A 20,954-nucleotide genomic window follows, 5' to 3' on the forward strand; every position below is an offset into this window, starting at 1 on the left:
TCAGCCCATCCTCGACCATCCCCAGCACACATGGTGCCCGCCCCTGCCGTGCCAGCAGCATCCCTCCCACACCGTGGTACCCTCGTACCCCCCAGGCCCCATTCTCCTGCGCCTCGCCTCCCTGCTCTGAGGCCACCATCGAGGGAAAATCGGATGCCAGCCACCTCACAGGGCACAGCCCCTGGCCACACACCACCGACCCACCACGGGCACCTGGCACGGCCGACATGCATCGCTGTGGCTGCTGGAGGGCTGGGGAAGCCGTGTGTCACCGGGAGCATAATGGCATAATAACTCTTTCCTGTGCAGTCTGGGTGATGACAGAGCTTTTAATGAAGGATAATGGTGTTTTGCATTTAAATATACTGCACTGTTGACTCATGACTGCAGCAACCCCGGGACAGGAGGAGTAAATCAGGGAGAGCTCCCAGGAGCGTTTGGACCCTTGTCCCGCTGGAGGCATCTCCTGCGGACATCCCTGGACTGAGGGGAGGCAAGTAGAGATGTCCTCTGCCTGGTCCTGCTCCCTGCCACCACCACCCCACCCCCCACCCCCCAAGTGCAAATGAGCCTGATGCTAATTTAATGAACTTCTGATGATTATCGCCTTTATTTTTAAATCTGAATTCCTGCAGGAGTCACCTTCAGCAGGGAAAGGCAGCCCCTCCCCGAGGCGGCAGCGGCGGGGGGATGAATTGATTGCCTGTATCTGATTAGCAATTACACTCAGCGCACTTCAGCGGTAAATACTGTCACCCTGGGCTGGGGATGAGGTGATGGCAGATGGCGGGGGTCCCTGGGGAGAGCGCTGGGGGTGGACGGGCCTGGGAGCCTGCAGGGATGGGAGCAGTGCCTTGGCATCGGGATGGTGCTGACACCCACTGCAGGCTCGGTTCCAGCACAGCATGGAGCAGGAGGCCACAGGCACCTCCTGGCTGGAGGGAACAGTCCCCGAAATAATTTGCTTTCCAAATATTTTCAAGGCTCCAGGTGGAAGCCACTGGGGTGAGCTCGCCGCCTTTCCCTCCCCTCAGATAACTGTTTTCTGCTGCCAGAGCCATTGGGCTGGTGCTCACAGGCATTTATGAGTTGTGTCTTTAGTATGGCGCTGGAATATTTGCCCTATAAATTCTTAAGAACAGATTTATAGATGAGCTATTACTGGCATTACAGACCATTAATAAATCAGCTAAACCCACAGAAAAAAAATTGCATTTCCCCCCCCCTTCAAGTTGGCATAATAAACATGTAAGAAGGGACACGAGGCAGCACTGCAGCTGGGAGCGGTGGTGCCCCGCCACCATGACATTCGGACCACGTGCTGTGTCACCTGGGCCACCTCCCTGCCCCTGGAAGCCACCAGCCACCCTTCCCTGCAGAGATGCGGGATGCACATGGCCAAGCAAGCCGCCGGTCAGCTCCCACAGCAAAGCTGGGGCTGCCCCTGTGCAGGACAGGACAGCCCAGACACAGAGGACCCTGGCACATCCCCATTTCCCAGCCGGCAGAGGCGTCCCGGCAGAAGCAGAGGGTTTCTGCATGCTGGAGTCAGCACCAAGGCAGTCGGGAGCGTGGAAGGGACATAGGGGACGATGCTCCGACCGCACTGCCTCCTTGTTTCGGGAGGTGAGCTATTTGCAGAGCCGGCTGCTCGGTGTATGCAAGCTATTTCTGGAAAAGCCTTGATTGAGAAAAGCCATCTGGAAAAAGGAGGCAGAGGAGCCGCGTCTCCAGGATCAGCTGGCCTCGCGCCGGGAGCCAGTGGGTTTTGAGGGCTCTGATGCATAAGGGAACGCAGAGTCTCCCCTCATTCCCAGAAGCATTGACCAGCTGGACGTTTGGGGGTGCTTTGCTCCCTATTTTAAAGCCAGCGAAGCCCGCTGGCTCTATCCCTACTCACACCCTTGCCCAAGGCTGTTTCGGGCCTGGGAAGATGCTCATCTTTTCCCCCACCAAGGGCCACAACATGTCTAAGATTTGGGCAGAGAAGTTCAGACATGGAGATGCTCTAAGAGCAGATCCTGGTGCTGTCACGCATGATAGGAAACCTGGGGTGGAGGGCTTGAACCCAACACCAACTCCTGGGATGGGGGTACCAGGCGAGACCCTCCTCCTGGAAAGAAAGCGGTTGAGGAGAGGTGTAGCAGGACAGTCCCACCATTGCCACCGCGAAGCCTGGCCAAGGAGAGGGGCTGGGAGCAGGTGGGCTAGCAGGGGTCCCGCTGTGATGGCCCCACATAGGGCACAGTACTTGGATTAACAGCTAAGCAAAGCCCGTGCCCTCCGGTGCCGTCGAGTGAGGAGCTGCTGCAAGAGCCAGGATGTCTCCAAGGGAGCACGGTGGGACACAAACAAAAATGCAGTGTTTTCCTCTACTGCCAAGATTCCATCAGTGCTGGCTGGCTGGGTTTGATTAAACCTCTCATTTACTACATTTGGGAAGAAAACAATTTAACTATCAGATTAAAAGCAAATAAGACCCATATGAAGGGTCCCAGCATCTCCATTTCCTTAGCGCCACCACGTACCATGACAGGATGGGCTGCGGGGGGGTGGTGGCACCTCAGGATACCCTCAGCATCCCCAGCCAGGGTCTCCCCAGGCTGACAGCCCCTCTGCCAGCTTTCTCCAGCTCAGGACACAGCCCTGTGGCTCCAGCACTGCAGGGGGGGGCTCCCCTGGGGACTGCAGTCACGGGACCCACGTGGCCAGGGAAGGGCCACCGCAGCATTACAGACTGCTCCTCCACTGGGAAGGAACATCGAGGCACCTGGGCTCATCAAGACACATCACCCATTTGAGAAGACCCCCGTGGGCCACAGCCACCCAACCCCGAACTGCCCCCATCAGCCAGCTGGATCATCCGTGGGGTGCACAGAGTCCCTGGGGCAGCAGAGCTCCATGGGGGTGCAAGGAAAATGCCATGCCATCCCTGATGTGACCCAGGCAGCTGATGGGGAAGAAACCCTGGTCTCCTAAATCATCTCTGTAGGACCTGTTCAAATAGGCAGGTAGAAGGCTGCGGCTCCGGCAAGCTTTCAGCTCTTTGCCCGTTACTTTTAGATGAGGTGGCTATTTAACCAGCACTTAAATATTACAGTCGCTGGACTGAAAAGCATCTCCCTGACACAAGCCGCTGTTCCCAGGCACTTTTAAAAGCCTCTGTGTAAAAGAAATGACTAACAAAGTGAGCTGTACTCAAATGCAGCTTCTGGAGAGATAAAGTGGTGGCGGGGAGCGGCAGAGGGTAAGGGAGAGGAGTTTAACCTGCCCTCCCCTTCCTGCACCCCCACAGGCTGTGATGGATGATGCCATTTTCAGGGCATCACAAAAACAGGTCAGATCGAGACCTGAAACAGGCTGAGGTCCACCAGGATTTCTGCTCGGGGTCATGAGCCACAGTGATGGCCATTTGAAGTCTGACAGCACAACGTCAAACGACTGCTTTCTAAGTAGGCTGGTTTTTCTGCCCGGCCCAACATTTGGAAGCTGGGAGGGTTGGAGTTGCCTCCTGACACCAGTGGGGTTTTGGTCAGGTCTTGCCTAGCAGCCCGTGATCGATGCTCAGCCCCTGTGCCAACCCTCTCCAGCTCCAAGCTGCCCCTGGCCAGTGGCGTTTGTTTACTTTTGCGATGGGCAGAATTCGGGAAAACTCAAGCCTAAAACCCTCCACAGCCTCAGCTGGAGGCTGCGGTGCTTTCATCCCCAGCCTTTGCCAAATCAATGCAGCGGCAGACAAACCCACCAGCCCCCCACAGAGCTGCCCTTGATCCCAGCGAGCAGGGAGAAGGAAAAGATGCATTTTAAAAAGATGCATTTTAAAAAGACACAGGTTCACAAGGGCTAACCGTAACTCACTGCCTGCCTGCAGGCAGGAACAAGAGGCTGGCATGGAGAAAGAGCATCTTCCATGAGCTTCAACCCCATGGGCGACACGGCCTTTTCCCCGTTTTCGGCTGGAGTTTTCAGGGAGCAATACGGCTCATCCCAACACCTTCCTGGCTGGGGGACAAGGTCCTGGCTTCACCAGACGCTGTGTGGCCATTGTCAGTGGTGATTAATGAGACAACCGAGCTGCTGGCTGCTGCAAGGAGTCTGCAAGCAAACAAGATACATGAGGGGAAATCGCTTGTGGGAGAAGAAAAGGGCCGGGCTGTTAACCCCAAACCTCACAGCTCCCGTGGGGGGATTCCCGCTGGCATCTGACTGTTTGTACAGGGCGTATCCAGTCCCCAGCCAGACATCATCCTGGCTCGCATCCCTCCCGAGCACCGTTTTGCATCCCATTTCTGAGGGGATTTGCCTTGCAGGGGCCCCGCAGGCGCTGGCAGGGAGGGAGTCAGGAGCCAGTCCCACCTGCCTGGCGAGAGCAACTCAACATCATTCAGAGCTAGGCTCTTGCCTCCAAATCCCTTTTTCTTTGACAAGAGCAGAAATCATCCACTCAATCTTCAAACAACCAGTTCAAAGCCTTTACATCACTCTCAAGATTAATTAGGGGCTAAATAATAATCCAGGGTAAGTCTTATCAAGGCATAAGAACCGTGACATGGTCAGTCAGTGACGTGGGGGATCCAAGGCAGGAGAAAGCTTCACATTGCCGGTTAAATCCAACATCTCCCGGGAAAACATAACCTCTTCCCATAACAAATAGCAGTGTCAGGAGTTAATCCTCACCAGAAGAACATTGCAAAGAACCCCCACCTCGGGCAGAGGGTCCATTTGCTTTGTGTGCACTAACAGGCGCGTGCCCAGGCAGGGAGCAGCAGAGCTCTGGTCGCCGTTGGCCAAGCCAAGTGCCCACCAAGGCAATGCATGGCTGACCCTGCAGAAGACACGTTATGGGTGGTGCAGAGCTGACGGTCAGGCAGTTCCTGGGGTAGGAGGCTCAGGAGGCAGGCAGGTGTGTGGAGCCATTAGCTATAGGGACATCATGTCAGACCTGGGACATCCTCAAATGTGAAGAGTGGCAAGCAGAGAAGCACCTCTGGAGGCTCCCTACGACTTCCCTGTCCCATCCTTACGTGTCACAGCTGGGCACTGAGCCCACGGAGCTCCAGCACAGCCCAAAAGAGCGGCCTCTCTTGCACTGGACTCCCGTCTGGCACTGATGTCCTGCTCCACCGGCCATCGCTGCAGGATGCGGGGTGCTCCCCAAGCCATGGGTGAAAGAACAGCCCCACCAGTCTGGCGGTGCCATTCCTTCACTTCCAATCCCCCTTTTATCAGGCATCTCCAAACGCTAGGAAGAAAAAAAATATAAATAATCAGCTGCAGCAAGCTGGCTGCACCAGAACATTTATTTCATATAATGCATCATTTATTTTCAATTATTGTGGTACTTTCCCCACCTCCTTCCTCCCTCCCTCCCTGTGCACTTGGCAGATTGCTGGTGGAAAGTTTGCAGAGTTGCAAAAGAGCCATGGCAGGAGCAGTGGCTCCGGGGCAAGGTGAAGGGACAGACGTGATGGGGACAGCGCTGGCACCTCTTGCAGCAGCACAGGGCTGGGAGGAGGATAGCAACTCTGTGAGAGAGGGGTAAGGATGGACACCTCAAGCCACGGGTCAGACAATGATCCTGGCTGTCAGCTCGCCTCCAGGTTCATGAACTGAAGGAGGCTACAGCAGCAAAGCAGAGGGGGTGACAGGGGCACTGCAGGGGAGGGCAGAGAGGGATCAGAGCAGCACTATGGGCATCTTCTCCCTCTAGACAGTTTCACCCTCCCAGCCCTAGCCAAGCACCAGTCTTCTCCCCCTTTTCCTCTCCTTCAGGGACCTTCTCTCAATGCCTTGGTGAGCCCGAGCTTGGGGATAGAGCCAAGTCAACTTCTGGCTCATGGGAGATGCCCAGACAGGACCTCTGGGACAGCTTAAGATGTGGTTTCCATAGCCGCTGGCTGAAAAACTCAAGCTTACCCCAAGTCCCTGCATGGCCAGGAGACCTCCAAGGGCAAGGGTGGCTCTAAGCAGGACCAGAGCTGCTGTGGCCAGGGTGCTCATGCAACACCCACCTAGTCCCGCAGCATCTCCATCCCACAGGAGGATGCTGCAGCTGCAGCCTGGGCATGGAGGGGCAGCACCTGCCGTCTTTGCTCCATACTTACACGCCAAACAGCTTTTTTTATTCCCAGGTCTCTCTCAGTCAAAGCCATTTGAAGATCTCTGACATATCATGAAGAATTTTCTAATGGGGTTCAGCAGACTTTACGATTTATATCAAAAAGCCCCAATCTATTGAATTAATGCTGCAGAGCAAAACCATGGCTGCTTAACAACTGGAGTATCAGTATTTTACAGCAACATAACTAATAAGGCCATTAATACAAACTGGGCTCACTCCTGACATTTATATCACTGTAAATCTCTCTCTCAGCACTGGAATTATTTATGCTATCCCAGGCACTCGAGAAGCACTGTCATCCTTTATCAGGCTGAAAGATTTAAGCCAAGAAACAACGAATATAAACGTAATTGTAAAAAAAGGAGCTCGAGAAGAGCTGGGACAGCCCCCTGATGCCAACGTAGGGCTGCCCCTGGCTTTCCAGCAGGGATGGGACCAGGGATGACCTGCACCCCAGCCAGGACCCTGGAGACCAAACCCACCCAGCACACCTGGCTGCAGGTCCCCGTGTGCACCAGGTTTGCCCTGAGCAAGGAAAACTTGGATTTTAAGCAGAGGTTGCAGATGCAGCTGTCCCCCTTCTCCCCAGCATCCCCTCCAGAGGAGACTTCCCAGCACAGCCCTGAGCCTAGAGCAGCCAGGAAGGCTGCACAGGGTGAGAAAGCCCTAATACCCCCCAAAAAAACATCCCCAGCGCTAACCAAGCACCTGGGAAACTGCAAACAGGAAGGATATCAGGGAAGGGGTGTGGGAGAGGAGAAGAGCCTGACAGACCTCACTGAGTACTAATTATTTCTGGCATTATCTGCACAGAAAGATAAGGTTTTCATTAATAAACTTGAAAAAGGTGGGGGGGGGGGAGGGGATAGAGAGAAGCAGCAACAGCCGAGTGCCAGACGAGAGCTGTGAATGAACCACAACCAGCAGCAAAATGCAATCCAGCACAGGGAGCAATTAGGGGCCCAGCTAACAACGGTGGCAGTGGGGGGGGACATGGGGGACAGTAATTAGCTGCCAAGCCTGTCCCCGCTTGGCTTTGTTTTGCAGGCTGCCTCATAATTCACAACGTGCTGGAAATGAGATCGTTAGTAATCTTTCATAGGCAGGGCCTTATTAAGCCCACTGTCTGCACTTATTTAATTGGAAGGAGATAAAGCCAGGCCAGCAGGGGAAGCAGGGCGAGGGAGATGCATCGCCTCCTTGCAGCCCCTGCTGCAAACAGATGCAGGGGCACACACATGCATGGGGGGCAGGCGGCTGCAGGGGCTCTGAAACCACCAATTTTCATCTTTATCTACGTGAAGGAAGCCCGAGGGGCAGGAGGATGGGGGAAACCCCTCAGTTTGCAGGTGGTGTCACCCAGGCCACGGGCTCTGGAGCGGGATTATGCAGGAGCACAGTCTTGCCAGCTTTGTGCTGGCTGGGCAGATGGAAGATGTGAGGGGGGATGTCGAATGGCTGCTACAGGGGACCCAAGAGCTGCAGCAATCAGCAGATGCAGGCAGGTCCCCATGGTGATGGGGTGGTCCAGACGCTCCACCCCAAGGGGCAGCCGCAGCACAGGGGTGGTGGGCAACCCAGGGGCCATCCCCCCAGCAGCCCTCCGGCCGTGCTGCACCAGGCACGGGCTCCAGCTCACACGGGGGCCCTCGCAGCAGCTTCATAGTTGTTCTGCTTCGATTCAGACTGGTTCGAACCAGAGATCATCCTTCCTCCGCCCCAAGAGAGGGGAAGACGCTTGGTCCACCCAAAATAATATCGTGTAGCAAACAGTTAAAATCGGGGTAAACCAAACCCCTTTCCCCAAAAGCTCAGCCTCTCCGAATGATGCACCCATCCCAAACAGCCAGCCCTGGGTGACCGGTGACCCCACACAGCAGCCCCCAGCCCCTGCAGATGCATGGGGTGACATCTCCATCAGCTGCGCTGCTCTCGCTCCCTCCCCAGGTAGCTGTTCTCTTTGCTGGCGAGAGGAGGTAGCATCCTACCTGATGGAGAGATTGCCAGCCCTCCTGCAAAAGCCCTTTGCTTTCCAAGAAGCTGGAGCTCCACAGCCTCCAGCAAACTTCATTCACAGAGGGGGAAAAATGGAGAGCGATTGGAAAGGTGGAGAGAAAATTGCTTTTCTCCATTTTATTGGAGCCAAGTCTTAAATGGCTCTCCTTAAACTGCACACTGCTAAAGAGGCGAAAGCCATGAGGAGGTGAAAGGACGATATTTCTTGAGGCAGGGCGAGGCGCTGTCTTGGTAAATATTTAATTAGGAGTCAAACTGCTAGACCAAGGAGTTTCACCGGCAGAGATTTATCAGACACAAACATCATCTGTTTGAAAAAGTAAGCAGCTCATCAGGAATTATTTCTTTCTGCTTGAGCCTGAATCCAAGCCTAACTATTTAAAGCCAGAGTAACCTGACAAACCTCTTTACACCATTCCAGTCCAGAGATGAGAGGGGCTCAAGGGGCTTGGGGAGGGTTTTGGCCCTTTGCTGTCCCAGCCAGGGAAGGTGCTCTTACACCCTTGTCCTCATAACCAGAAGCATCTCCTCTCTTCCTCCCCTCCAGTATTGAGGGAATATTGATACAACCTACAGCAGCCCTGAGGACCACCTCCTGGGCATGGAGAGGGTGTCTGGGGCTTTGCTCTGGGTGGGGATCTCCTGCCTCCCCCTGCACTGCAATCGGCTGGATGCACAGGGCTGAGGGGCACAGGGCCAGGCAAACCCTGCCAGGCTGCACAGCAAAGCACGAGGCATACAAACCCCGCTTCAGAAGGCAAAACTTACACTCACGCCTGTCCGAGCCAGGGTTTGGTCACAGCAATGGTGCTAATGATGTGCGAACTCTTCTGCCTAGCAGGACTTGGAGAACTCTCCCAGACATCCATCAGCTCCAGAGATCCCGAATCACATCGAGCCCGTAGGCACCACAGGATGGGAGGACCTAAAATCCTCTTTGCTTCCTTCACTGAACTGACCCCAAGACGAGGAGGTTTGGTTGGAAATCTCCCAGTGCCGGCGTGGGGACAGCATCAGGTTTCACAGGGGCACCAGGGATGATCCATCAGTTGCTCACGATCCCAGGAAACACAGCTCAAAGTCCTGTTAGGAGAGAGAAATGGTGGCTCTTTAAATACCCACGAACATTAAGCTTGCAAGTCAAGCCTGTATTTAAGAAATCACCAACGCTTACGGAGCTGAAACCCCAGTGTAGGATTGATGGAAAACTGAGAGCTGCTCTCCATCAAGCTAAGTTTGAGCATGTCCTCCGGTGCTCCCAGCACGTTTGCAGCGCAGCTCAGCTCGTGCCCCAGATGGGAAGGGCTGCAGGGGCTTATCCCAACGTCCATCCCCCCCTCGCACTGCCCTCAGCGGCACCTGTTGGAGCCACCTCTCAGATTCCCATTTAACATCGCAGGGAACTGCCAGCATCACCTCTCTGTGCATCTTTTTCCCCCCTGGGTCACTCAAGCAGAGAGAAAACTTCATCGTTTCCTCCAAAGTGATCAAGTGCTGCTTCTGCAGCACCTCTTGTCCAGAGCAATTCCTGTGCTGCAGACTCAGCCAGATCTAATGAGAATGGCAGCAGCCAGAGCAGCTTTGCTCCCGGCCTTCCCCCCAACGCCATGCCCCAAGGTCCCCAGTGTCCCTACAAGCCACGCGACGTCCCCAGTACTCTCCTAGCCCTCAGCCAGGTAAAGCTGCCTTGAACCAAACAGAGTTTGGCCCCAAGATTAAAAAAAGAAAACCTCAGAATCATCTCTTTGAGACAAAGGGTTGAAAGGCCAAGCTCCGCACCGCTCCGGCTCCTTCGCCCTCAGCAGAAGAGCAAACAAACTCCGGGCTGCTTAATGAACGGCAGCACTCGGGCACAGCGCCGTCTCCAGCACAGCGTGGCTCCGCCGGCACTGCCAGCCTGCATTTGCTTCTCGGTGGCCAGGGAGTATGCAGGGTACGGACAGGCACTGCTCAGGGTCTGCACGGGATGCAGACCTGCCCCACTGCTGCCCCTGGGTTGATACTACCCCATCACCTTTGCTTCACTGTGCAGAGCTCTCCCGCAGCCCCCACAGCTCGGAGATGCCTCACCATCCAGCGCAGCAAGAATATCAAAAGCTGCAGTGGCAAGCGAGAGGCCAGCGGAGTCCCAAGGGAAGGAGGTCAGCCCAGCCCCAGCATGGCAATACATAGGGCAAGTTCACATTGCATCGTGCAAAACTGGAGAGAGGGAAGAAAAAAAAAAAATAATCCCATCCCCTGTCCTTCCAGGATCTCCTTTCTCACACCTCATTGCTCAGCTTCTCTGTCAGCCATACACAACCTCTCTCTCCAGATCCTCTTGGTAACAGCAGTTACCCTTGCCCTGCTTGGGTGTAATTAGCTGCAAAACCACCACAAAAATTGCTTGGCTGAATAATATTTAAGGACCAAAAAAACCAGAGCTGAGCTGCAGGAAAGCAAGCAAAATCCATCACGGCTAATTATTTGCTCTTAATTGTCAAAAAAAGAAGGACTGATGAAAGGAGTTGGTAAGCAGGACGATAGGAGGAGTGTTCTTGAAGGCAAGCACTGTAGTAGGACCTAAAAGCAAGACTTTTCATAATCCATGGGCTGTTAATTATCTAAACACAGGTCTCTCAGAACTGCCTGAGTGAAGATTAATTAGTTTTTGAAATAATAGCTAAATTGATACTGGGAAGGAGTTTGGGTTTCAAAATAATGGCTGAAAATTAGCCAGCCTGTTTCTCCATTTCTCTTTGCCACATTCAGGAGGACATTTGTCTCTGTTGCTTTTTCAGAAAAGGGCCATTAATCAAATCAGCAGATGGTCCTTCCCAACCTCATGATGTTGCAAAAAGACAAAAGGGAGGAGGAGGAGGAAGCAATCACCCACAAGTGTTAGGAAAAAAAAATCCCCAAACCCAATGATTAGCAACTCCAGAGCATCTCTCCAGAGAGGGCTGGATCTGTTCAACTGGAGCAGCTCTCCTGGAGATGAGGAATGTCTCCCGTGACAAGCAGGTACCTACAAGTCAAGGGATTTGTCCGTCTTTAAAACGAATTGCCCACACTAATCCCAAATAACAGGATTTATGTCTCCTGGTTCAGCCAAGTTTGATGTCTAAGTTGTCACCACCTGCCAAAGCTTCCACCCATGAGCGGGCCACAGGCATGTAGGACTTGTCCCTCATGTCCCGGGGGTGTGTGCACGCTGGCTTGTCCCTCTGTGGTGATGCTCACCGTCACCCTCTCCCACCTGGTTGCACGTTTCACAGGACGCGCAGGAACACCTCGGTGTGGGGACATCTCCATGTAGGAACATCTTCTGTCAGCACTGGTGACAGTTCTGCTGTCACACATGGCTGAGACCATCTGAAGAGCTCGGGAGCTGTCAGAGGTACAGGTACACAGAAAGCACGATGGCACGCGTCCTGTTCCCTGGGAAAATCGGCCAGTGGGAGCCTCAGCTCCTCCGAGCAGCCTCCCCATGCCACCCGCCCCCCCGGCAGCCGACCCTCGCAGCAGGTACCCAGCCAGAGGGGACCCCGCTGCCGAGAGGGACCCTGCCCTCCCAGCCCGCGGTGACGGGGCGTTCTGGGGGAGCAGTTCTGTGTTACAGCCAAGCGAAGGCGCAGACAGCTGAAAGCTGCCCCATCAATCACAGCAGCCTCCGCTCACAGAGCCCCTTGTCTTGAAAGAGCATCTGCTCCATCACATACGCACGGCTGACGCGCACGAAACCCTTCACAGCATTTACTGATGTATGTTACCTTGGATTTTATGGCATAATAAATAACGGGGGAGAGGCAGACACCTATCCCCTCAATGCCGTCTGCACTGCATCGCCCACCCTTTGTGGCTTCTCAAGCCCAGGGCTGCAGACAGCATCTTCCCCGGGATGTCACTGCTCAGACACCCGCCAGCAACACGTGTCCGGAGGACAAGACCACGCTCCCAGGTGGGGATGCCAAGACCCCGCTCCCTTCCCTATCCAGCAGCCTTTAGTAAAGGGGCATCACCAGCCACCAGCAAAAAATGTCCTTCCAAGGTGCTCGTTACCTTTGGCATCAACCAGCAGAGCCCAACGAGGGGCACGCTGGCACGGTGCAGGGTGGCTCTCTGACCTGCCAGCCACGGCACAGGGCTCCAAGCCTCTCCACGCAGCTGACAGCCATGCCCTTGGTGACATGCATGTCCCGCAGGCCCCTGAGGACCACCACCCTGCTCCGACAGCCCGCTCTGCTCTCCCTTTACACCTTTACATCAGCAGGATCAGACCTCAGGGGTTTGTTACACCACAGAGGAGGCTTAAGCAGTACTCAGAGGAGGGAACCTATTAGTAAGAGGGAGCAGATGACAGGCCCGCAGCTGAGGGAAGCCGCTCCATCTCCGGGAGGCTCTGCTCATCCGTGCAGGTCCCAGGCAGCACTGAGCACCCACCGCCATGTCAGCCAGCCAGCTGCAAGCGCCTCTTTAGTAATGTTGGGGCTCCTGCTGGGGTTCAACCAGCTCCCAGTGGGGAACAATATTCGTGCTCCCCCCGGCAGCAGATCAAAGGCAAGGCAGGGAGAGGGAGGGGGAGCACACCTTGTGGCTGCTGGTCCAGCACCATCCGCAGCTCCCGGAGCGCACAGGCTTCGGGCTGTGTAACCTTGTGGTCTCGCCCCGCTGCAATGCCTTAACTAGATTAATTGCTCCTGCCGTGGGCAAGAGAAGTCAAGTGGATGCTGTCTCCTTGGCCATTACTCTGATTTTTTTCATCTTTTGCCTTCTGTGAATAAAAAAAAATGACAGCAAGAGTGGCAGCTCCCCAGCCCAGCATCCACCCTCACTGTGCAAACACCCAGAACAGGGTGAGGAGCACCCATCGCCCTCTGTGCCCTTCACTGTCCAACAAGCCACTGATTGATCTCCAGGTGCCGGGAAGAAGCGTGCCTCACCAGAAGTCCTTAAGAACAACAGAGGTACCTCTGCCTCCAGGAAGAGCCAGGTCCCGTGCAGAGCCTGGCAGCGCTCCCTTCTCCTGCGGAGAGGCCAGGAGCAGCTCTCGGCTCACGTGCCATCAGCACTGCTTCTGACACGAGTTTGCTTGGATTCAGCTCATTGCCAGAAACAGCCCCCCCGCCCCCCCCCCCCTCAGCTGGGAAGATACTTCCATTGCCAGGTTTTGGGGTGTCTCCACTAAAAACAGAAGTAAGGGGAGCACCAGGGCCCAAGCGAAGAGCTGTGTTTCAGGAGCCCTTGCAGAGGTGGCCGGCAGAGGCTCTGGATGTGCAGCATCCGCAGCACCTGCTCCCCGGGAGGGCAAGCACAGCGAGCTGGGGCTCCGCTCTAACGCCTGGGCAGGCACTGGGGCTCTGCTCCACTTGGACATCTCCACGCCTGGTGTGTGTTTTGACCTTTTGAGTTCTCCTGTCCAACCCCTGGCTGCCTGCAAGCACAAACCCCAGCTCTTCTGGGCTTTCCAGCCCAGCTAATGTGACAGGGTGAGGATGTGGTCTCTTCTCTAGATCCCTTTTAGCTATTTCCCAGCCCCACGGACAGAGATAGTTCTTCATCGCCTTCTGCAAGGTGATTAAACACGGCACTTGTAAAACACTTCATTCTGAGGAACAAATCATGTAAGACACAATCGGTGAGGTCTAATACACACCAATACAATCAGCTAGCAGTGGGGACCCCACTCCCAGGATTTACTTTCTGGGGACTGTGAGAAGCTGCCTGGACAGCCTGCTATCCTGCTGCACCCCGGGAGAGGGTCTCCAGCAGGCACGGCACTGAGCGCTGGCCCATCCTGCTCCATCGCAGCCTCCCCGGGGACCTCAGAGCCTGCCCCTCCTCTGGAGAGGGCTGGCTGCTTGCACGCGTGGCACAGGGATGGGCCAGTCTGGAGGAGGCTTGGGCATTGTGCAGAGCAGCTCTGGAAGTCCAGGAAACCTGGATCTCCCGATGTTGCTTAATTTAACACTCACGTGGCTTTTTCAGAGCTCTTCTGCTGCTACCAGCTGTGCTGCAGCACTCTCGCACGCCGTGCTGGGAGAAGAGCATCTGGATGGATCTTCACTCACTGCTGTGTTTCCAAGCAGCTCCGGGGATGCCCTACCTGCCCGCAGCCTCGATCAGCACTTCGCCAGCAAGAGACGACTCTAACCAGACCGACATTCCCATGCTTCAGACCACTAACGATGGGAAACGATGCTGCCTGCCTGTGACCCGGCCACTCGTCATGGCAGATGTCAGAGAAAGGAGCTCTTCCTTCTTCTGGAAAGGCTCAGGGATGCTCCCAGGGAAAGCACTGCAGGCAGGTAACAAGCTGGATTAGGGCAGAATCCAAGCCAACCTGGTGCCTAGCTTGGGCGCATCACTGTTAAAAAAAAAAAAAAAAAAAAAAAAGGGAGAAAAGAGAAATCAAGATTTCCTGCCCCCGATTTACTGACTCAATAATGACTCAAGGGGCTAAATTTAGCCATCGAAGTGCTCAGCAGCGGGGTGAGCGGCTGGTGGCCTCTCCTTAACCTTATTATCAGACCTTTTAAGTAAACCCTTTACCAGCTCTGCTCATGCTCCAAAGGGATTATAAACCACCTTTGAAAGCTGGAATAAAGTACATGTACGTACAGAGGTACACACAGCTTTCTGGTGGCAACGCAAGACCTGGGAGCAGAGAGACAGCACTCCAGCGCATCATGCTTGGGCAGTCGTCATAGCAACTGGGAATTTTAAAAGCAATTAGGTGTGGGTTCATCTGCATCGTACCAAGGGATCTTGAAGAGCCCTGCCACCACAAGCAGCCTGCCAGGGCTGCTGTGGGCAAGGGGCAACTCTGGTTCAGAGAGAAGGGCTGGCCCTGCCCAAACATCAGCTGGCAGATCCAAAGTGGCTTTGGAAGCCAGGGAGATGCTGGCACGACAGCTCAGCCTGTCCCAGGGACAGGAGATGCCCTGTGGGGAAGGAAACACTCAGCTGCAACCCAGGCCCGCTTCTGTACCAGGGTGCAATGAGGCAGCCTCGAAGACTTTCGGACCAAAAAAAAAAGTATTTTTCTAAACAGCAATGCTATCATCTGCAATACAACTTGACCTGGCTGCAAGCTAAGCTGGCCCTGTGCTTTAATAAGACCCATTGCTGTAAGGTCAGCCACGATATCGCCTCCCACAAAGCCTTCATCGACCGTTTCCCAGAAAAGCCCAGCCTGGAGAGCAGCTCGCCCCCTGTGCCGCTCGGGGCTCACACCGGAGCAGTATGCGATCCAGAACGGCGCTCCTCGCTCCTCTCCAGCCCCAGGCAGGAGCCAGGGGAACCTGCCTGCCCTGCACCACCAGTGTGCTTCCCAAACGCTGCTGCCGGGACCCTTGGACACAGCAGGAATGGAAACAGATTCACACATGTTCACCATCACATGGCCTGAAGGCACATCCCTTCTCCACAGATACCACCACCACCTGCTCTGCTTTCCCAATTCCAATAGCATTGCTAAGAACTTTTTTCTATCCCCCCCCCCTTTTTTTTATCACATGCTAAAAAGCAGTTCCTCCTCCTCACTGCTAGAAATTCCTCTGAAGTTTCTGATCCCATCTCTTCCCTTCAAAATTTCTACATTTTCCAGGCTCCGCTCAGTGCTGTTGATTCCCACCTTCCCCTTCCACTTTCTGCTTATTTTTCCACATTTTCTGCTCACGGCAGCCACTTTGGCCAGGACACATGCTCTGGCACTCGCTTCTCTGGCTAGGGACATTCCCCTTTGCAGCTCCAAGAGCTGCAGAAGAGTGGGCGATGCTGCGCTCATGCCTTGCTTTAGCATCCAACATTATTTATGGGCTCGGAGAGGGGCTGTAGCATTTACTAGAGACTGGGCTGGGTAGCAGCGTTTCGGCTGCTTCTTCCCAATTTGGCGAGAGAGGGGAGTAGTGTACATCTGCAGAGAGGAGATAAGGTAATCGGGTACCTCAGATGCCTGGGATCTTATTAAAGGAGGGCTGGCTGGTGAGATCCTATCGCTGCTCAGAAATACCTGCGACTTCATCCTTGGCCAACACAAACCAAATAAAATCAAATAAGCAGGGCAGCCAGGCTGATCCTGCAAGGCAGGATGAGCAGGGAGCGAGGGGAGGCTGCCCCCCATGCAGCCAAGGCACCAGCAGAGCGGCCGGAGCACACGGCTGGGAGGATGCGAAGCTGTGGCAGCCCAGCAAGGGGTGGAGAAGGCTCAGCCGAAGCAAAAAGGGAGCTGCCGGTGCATGGTGAGGTTGGGCTGCCACATCAGAGGGCAGGATGCTGCTGCAGCATGGGGATGCGGGGGCTAGAGAGGCTTCATGAGGGGCAAGGGACAGGATTCAGCCTCACATGCCCAAGGGAGCTCCAGAAAAAGCAGATGCCTGGCAGCTGGCTTTAACCTGGCTTGCAGAAGTGCCGCTCCCCAGGGACCTTAGGGACCAAGAGTCACGCTGTCCCTCCAGGGCTGATCAGTCTTACAGCTGATGGATAAACCTGTGGCAACTCCAGCCAATCTGGCTGCTAAAGCAGGCAGCAGAGCCCATCCCTGCTGCCTGCCGTCCTGGGATCCCACATTCATTCAGGGAAACGGGGACAGGGACAGCTCTTGGACGGCCAGCATCTCCTCCGCTGCGGTACCGCCTCCCAGCCCTCCAGACCAGCTCAGTCAGTCCCAGCTGCTCTCAGAGGGCTGTGAGCCCAGGGGCACAGCTGCAGAGCCATGCCCAAGCGTTTTCCCACCCTGTGCTGTTTCCCCAGGGACTGCAAGTCGGTTTGCCCAGGTTTGTTCCCACTTCTCTGCTCCAGCTATGGCAGAGGGAAGGGGGCACCGCAGGCAGCTGATGAGCAGCTGCACAGAGCCAGGTTTTGCTGCAGCAAAGCCTGGAAGAACTTATACACAGGTGAAGCTCAGCTTTCCAGCTCCTTTCCTTCTGCTGGGAAGCATATCCTGACACCTGGGAGCCAGATTCGTCTCAGAAATCGTCACATGCAGCTCATTCCTCTTGGGAACAAGCACGAGGCAGGCAGGGGCGCAGGGAGGGATACCTGCCAGTAAACACTGTTCGTGCCGCTCACAGCCAAGAGGACCCAGTGCCACAGGCTCCCCTCTGCCAGGGCAAAGCTCTCTTTGACCCCACAGCGAACTGGGAAAGGGATGTGGTAGGGGGCAGTTAGAGCCTCACCAAGGTTTGTGGGGCAGGGACAGGTGCAAACAGCACCCAAGCAGTTACAGCACTCTTCTTGTCAGATTCAACTTGACAAAAGCCACGCAAAGAACAGCAATAAGTTCTCCCCACCTTTCAAAAGGGAGGGCAGGTGTGCAGGAGCCCGCTCCCAGCCCTCCTGGGAAGCAAAAGAGGATGCAGCCTCCAGGTCCCCACCATGCCCCCTCCAAAAAGCCCGGGAACAGCCTGCCAGCTCGTGGTGCGGAGCAGCCTCTGCCTGAGTCACAGGGGGAGCAGGGGGCTCAGTGCCACCTCCCACCCACGGGAACAAAAGGAGCCTTGTCATCCTCCCTTGCACAGCGTGTGCTGGTGGGGAGGGGGGGGGAAGGAGGTGGCTCTGCCTGCCTGCAGCGAGCTCTGCCCTCCCCACTGCTCTGGGGGAAGGAGAGCAAACGAATCCAGCCCCTGCTGCCAGGCACGTGGGCAGAGCATGACAGCATCTCACCCATGGGTGGGCTCTGCTCCGACAGGGAAGCTTTCCCGCAGCATTTGGGAACAAGGCTGTGCTGGCTCAGAGCACAGGGAGAGGGCTGCTGGGCTCGTAGCACCAGAGAGAGAACAGGCCAAGCACTGCGGCAGGGAATGGACGTGAAGATCAGTGGAAGGACCATCACATCCATCCAGAGGAGCTCAGAGCTGCGCATCGCTTCAGGAAGAGGGGGACAGACGCAGCTGCCAGGAGGTAACCAGGAGCAGTGGTATTTGGGAAAAACAGGTAGGCATGGGGAGGCAGGCCCAGATACACCAAAGCAATGGATGTGAAAAAGCTTGTCAGCTCCTCTCGCCCTCTGTAAACGCCACCTTGGGAGCACCATGCTCCCCTGCACACCATGCTGGGGATCCCAGCCTGCCCAGCCCAGCCCCTGCTCCAAGGGGGAAGAAAGCATCCAACATGGGGGGCAAACGCAGATCTGAGAACGTATAATGCACCAAACCAGCCAGCAAAGTATATTATTGGTGGGTGTCTCTGTGGTCCCCCACTGAAGCGGACAGCCCATATGCTGCCGGGACAGCTAGACAGCTGTCCCAGATAGCAAGGCCAACGTTGACCTGCCTACCTTGAGAAGAAGCCCTGCAGCTTGACATAGTATCTTGTACTTCTCAAGATGGGATGATTACAGAGAGCAAAAGCCTCATTTAAAGCAGTCCTGCTGCTTCTGGACTCCACAATTCCTCGCTCAGAGTTAGCTCAGGCATCTCTGCGTCCCACTGCGGTGGAGGCAAGGTAGCCCCTTGGGGTGAAACAGAGACCTAGAAATCTTCAGATGATGTGAAAGGAGGACGTTACCACTTATTACTCGCAACTGAAGGTATGCTACCTGATTTATCGAGGGCAAATAATGCTTGTCAGGAAGAACATACTCATGGAACTGCTGTATTGGTCAGTCTGCACTGACAGTGGCAGTGCTGAGAGGCAATCACGGTGCTGCCGCAGAAGTAACGTGTAGCAGCTCTACCCAAGCTCTCGGATGCTGATGGGAAAAGGATGGAGACAAAAGTGCTGACAAGCCAGCTCCTCTACAGCGAGCAAGAACAAGGGCTGACATACAGCTTAAACAACGTATTAACACAATGAAGGAATTAAAAAAGCTCAGGGGATTAAGGAAGAAATATGTTTCCCTTATGATTTATAAACATCCAGAATGTGATGCACTTGGACTTAATATCATGAGTATGTGACAAGGTAAAGGGGATGCACCCTCCAATCTGCACCCAGATCGTTACCTTGCCTGCACTCCTTCTGACAATGAAAAGTAGCAGAATTTAGGTGAAATCATGGAAAGAAGCATACCAAAGGTCCAGGGCTACCCCACGGTGGGCCAGATAAGGCTGTCACCACAGCAAGTTTAGTAGACCATCGAGCTTCAGGTACCTCTCAGCCCCCAGCAGGTCTGGGATGCCCCAGACAGATCCCAGGGCAAACACCAGCAAGCCAGCTAACTGTACAGAGTTACTCTGCAAATGCTGAGCCACAATAAATTGCCATGCTCTGTAAAAACCTTCTTGAACCAGCCGTGTCATGCAAGCGTCCTCAGCAGTTAAGGTGCTTAGCAAAATTAGTGTGAACCTGGCACTGGAGGCTCCTCCTGAAGGCAAGACCCCATCTGGCAACACTGACCTGACAAGGAAGAGGAGGCATCCAGGCAGGAACCGCGCAGGACCATCACCCCCATGTTGAGCTTCTCTCCAGCAACTGTGAGAAGGGCATGTCAGGAGATCTGGTATTGTGTGGAAGAGCAGTGGGTCTGGTCTCCTGGTCAACAGGAAAGCAACATACAGGAGACCCGTGTTTCAGTGAATTCGGAGGACGACGTTGCATCCCTCACTGCACATCCCTCTGTCTGCCCTCCCATTGCACTCTTCTCTTGGATTAGCAAACACCACCGACCACGGAGCCCAACCTCCACAGGCAGATGGCTTTTTGCCTTCATAGCAGCACGCTAACAGGGAAGTGGTGGGGGACAGATGCTCCTGCCTTCCCGTGTTAAGCGAGAGCATCGGCTCCAGGATGGCAGCACCAGCAGCGCTCACCTTGGCGCTGAAAGCCACTGAAGGCAGCAGGAGGCAATGGTGGAGGCGGCCTCGGCAGTAGGTGCTGGGAAATGAGCTCCACGTTCATTCCCATGTCAGCCACAGCTGATTGCTGCCATCAGCCACAGCTTGTTGACATCATTTCCCCTCTGCAGGTCCACAGCTGCCCCGATGCCCCAGCCCATGCTGTGAGAGGGGACCCGGGACCTTCAGGCATCTAGGGACAGCAGCAGGTGCAGGGTGGCAGGAGAACACGGTTCTGGCTTGGTAATGAGTTTTGTATTATGCTGCATTAACCCAGGCTAAATTATCTTTTACACTGCTACGCTTCAGCTAATAGAATAAATAATACAACCGGCAAGCAGCAGCAGATAACTTCTTCCTTTTGATCGCTGTTGAGGGAAAACAGACCCTTTTATTTCAGCCCTTCTGCTGCTGAGGGGGTGTCTGGAAACCTGCCCTCACAGGTGCTGCTGTGTTCAGCATGTGTCACAAGCACCAGGACAGCCACCCTGGCTGGGTGGAAGGGAATAGCCAGTGCTCCTAATGGAGCTCCTAGCTGGTTAAGGAAAGGGAAGTCTATTTAAAGAAGTCAGAACCTTTTTAACCTACCTTCCTTTGAAAGGAAAAAAGCCCACCTAAATGTATCTTACCAGAATTAGAGCTTTTAACCTGTTTGCCTCCTGCAGCCCATTGTCCGGCACACCAAGAGCTGTTTCTCTGGAAATGGCAACGTTAGCTAATTGCTGTTTGAAGTCTTTCCTCCTACGGAGCCGAGCCTGCTCCCTACCCTGACAGCTCTCTGCAGAACAGACGTTCCAAGCCATTAGCAGGCATGGGACCAGATCCTGCTCTCTGAAGCAAACCACACATGAATCCCAAGGCAGAGCAGGGACAGCTGAACTTTCCCCATCGCTCCGTGTTCACTCACTCTCCTAAACGCCATGGACACGATCTGGAGGTGGCCACACCAGCCCTGCCTATGGGGCCAGGTTATGCCTGCATCCCGCCCCACAGCATCAGTGGGACAGCGAAGGCACCCAGAGCTGTGCGTCTCCCGGGAACTGCCCTCTCTGGGTACATCA

General features: G+C 54.9%; 1 long non-coding RNA gene across 1 annotated transcript in view; it reads right to left on the reverse strand.

Moving 5' to 3' along the window:
* Window positions 1–315: 315 nt before the first annotated feature.
* LOC106631544 (uncharacterized) overlaps window positions 316–20,954 on the reverse strand; it is a 41,241-nt gene continuing 20,602 nt past the window's right edge. Inside the window, exons 4-7 of the long non-coding RNA XR_008731555.1 lie at window positions 19,457–19,591; window positions 18,396–18,596; window positions 8,906–9,220; window positions 316–5,242 (exon numbers count right to left, since the gene is read on the reverse strand). This is a non-coding gene — a long non-coding RNA (uncharacterized LOC106631544). The remainder of the gene's footprint in view (window positions 5,243–8,905; window positions 9,221–18,395; window positions 18,597–19,456; window positions 19,592–20,954) is intronic.

This window comes from Falco cherrug, chromosome 1 (genome assembly GCF_023634085.1).
Source record: "Falco cherrug isolate bFalChe1 chromosome 1, bFalChe1.pri, whole genome shotgun sequence".
Classification (NCBI taxonomy): Eukaryota; Metazoa; Chordata; class Aves; order Falconiformes; family Falconidae; genus Falco; species Falco cherrug.